Below are 2,491 nucleotides of genomic sequence, written 5' to 3' on the forward strand. Positions count from 1 at the left end.
TACTCTCAAAAAAGAGGGAAATTTCTGAAATTTCCACAAATTTGCCCATTATGCCTGCTAATTGTAAGCAGATATGTAACAGCATAAAATATACACTGTAAAAAAATGATTTGAAGGGATGGTCACATAACATTGTGAATGTACTAAATGCCACAGATTATATACTTTAAAATGAATTTCGTATCATTAATTTTTATATAATACCCTAATTATAAAATATTAATACATTTTAAATAAATTTAAATATATCCAATAATAAGTTTTTAATTATTTGAAGTATGGTAAAATTAAAAGAATCCAATGTATGAGTGTTATATCCCCCTAAATTTTAGATGAATTTATGAATTGAATTTTGTATTATTTACTGAGATGCATAAAATCTCCCTGTTCTCCACTAGTTCTAGCTACATCTATAAACCATATTCTACTTGACACTCAAAATCAAATAGAGTTAGAAGCTTGACTAATCTAATTTTCATTTTTTTTTAATTCAACGTGTCTTTGAAATAGATTTTAATGGAGCAAAGAGAAAAGAGACTGTCATTTCCAAACCCCATTTTCCCAACGAGTGAATGAAATGAGAACTGCTGTTTTCCAAAGATCTCTGTCCAGCAATTCTTTTTAGTTTAATAGCCACTTTAAACATAATCAATTTAAAACAAAAAATTAACAATAAAGTCAGAAACAAAAATCTGAGATATACCCTTTAAGAGAAAAATTAATATGCATAAAATATCAAGTCATATGGTCGTAAGTGAAGATGCTAAATGAGCAGAAAGACTTTTCATGAGACAAAGAACGTAGAAGAAAAGGCAAAGAAGAAAGACTTCTAAGAGCCCAATCTATATACCAATAATTAATAAACAAAACTAGGGCAATACAGAATTTATGAGCCTCATTTATTTTAGAAAATAATTCAGAATTTATTTCCCATCCAAAATTAAGGCAATGGTATTTAACAAGCAATTAACTTCGTAAAGGAACATGCTTAAAATTCTTAGTCTTCTAGACCCGTTTCTTATGTGCAACTATGTTATGATTCTCCGACTTAAAACATCAAACTCCCCCCAGGGCCGCATGGTAATATAAAAAGTACATGCTAATTAAAAGTGTAAGAAAAAGCAAAAATTAATAGCATGTCCATAATTAACTTTTAAAGTATAGCAGAACCATGCATATTTCCTATTTGTATAATGTAATTTAAAAATTTAAATTATGTCTATATAAACTCATGTTGCCAAATAATTTTATATAATTATTCGAAAGGTTTTTCTTATTCTACATATATTTTCTTCTGAAAATACATCATACCATGCTAAAATATTGCATGTGCTTCATATATATAATTAACCATACTTAGTTTTCCGATACAATATATTGATATATCTATTAAATCTGTAGAACTATATTTAGCAGACTAATTCACAGTGCATAAATATATAAACATATAAATGCTTTTTTCCTTATAACTTAAAACAAAATCAAATTTCTCCTTTCTATATTTTTCATTAATTCAACTTATAAATTCTGAAAGTTGTCACTGGTCCCAAGTCAGCTAATAAATATCAAATATCATTTACAACTACATTTATTCAACTGCTGACAACAATATCTAGTAATATAAGCAGCATATGAAGGCTATTATTAGAGTCACATCAGTTCCTTGATCCAAATTATTCCAAACATACTTTGGGGAGGACAAATCCAAAGGATTAGCAAATATGTAAATTTAGCCTCTCTATGTATCAGATAAAAATCATGTTAGAAAGAGTTGTGTGTGAGTACCCTCTTGTGTGTGTTTGTCGGGGGAATATTTTCAGTACTGGAATGATCACACAGTTAATTCATGTCATACCTGTGCTCCATAGATGTATTTATCCAACATCTTGCCTCCTATTGTCTGTCCTCCTATATCCCAAACTTGAAGAGTAACATTCAAGTTTCCTACATGTAAAATATATGAAAATAAGAATACAAAAAAAGTTAATTAACAATACGACAACTGAAAACAGTTTAATAGAGCACTAAGTCAGAATGATAAACTCAGAATCTAATTTGCCTTTTATTCTGCAGGCTCACATGGTCAGATATTTGGAACTACGAAATGATGTTATCAAAAGAAATCATAGTGGGGAATTAAGGTTCATACTTTTACCCGTTTCCATGGACCCACATTTATAATCACCTTCAAAACAAAGGAAAATAAAGCTTTAATTCGTAAACTTCTCAAACCTTAAAAAATATTTTCTTAAACAGAAAATAGAATAAAGCACTTGTACATGGGGTAAAAATATACTTTGAAAATAAAAACTGAACTTTATATACTAACCTACCCTATTATACATAATATATTTTGCTGTAAGTTCTATACTCTATAGGTTCTAAAACCCACAGAATAATAATTGACTACGAAAATGGACACAAAGTTTCAACTCAAATGAATTTTTTAATTTGAATGTCAGCTATTATATATAATAGTAAACATAATTTT

At 28.3% G+C, this 2,491-nt stretch overlaps 1 protein-coding gene across 1 annotated transcript in view; it reads right to left on the reverse strand.

The window, feature by feature from the left end:
- Positions 1-2,491, reverse strand: part of RAB28 (RAB28, member RAS oncogene family) — a 69,683-nt gene that overhangs the window by 61,860 nt on the left and 5,332 nt on the right. The gene's annotated exons all lie outside the window — the stretch shown is intronic.

Source organism: Pteropus vampyrus, unplaced genomic scaffold (assembly GCF_000151845.1).
Source record: "Pteropus vampyrus isolate Shadow unplaced genomic scaffold, Pvam_2.0 Scaffold163, whole genome shotgun sequence".
Lineage (NCBI taxonomy): Eukaryota > Metazoa > Chordata > Mammalia > Chiroptera > Pteropodidae > Pteropus > Pteropus vampyrus.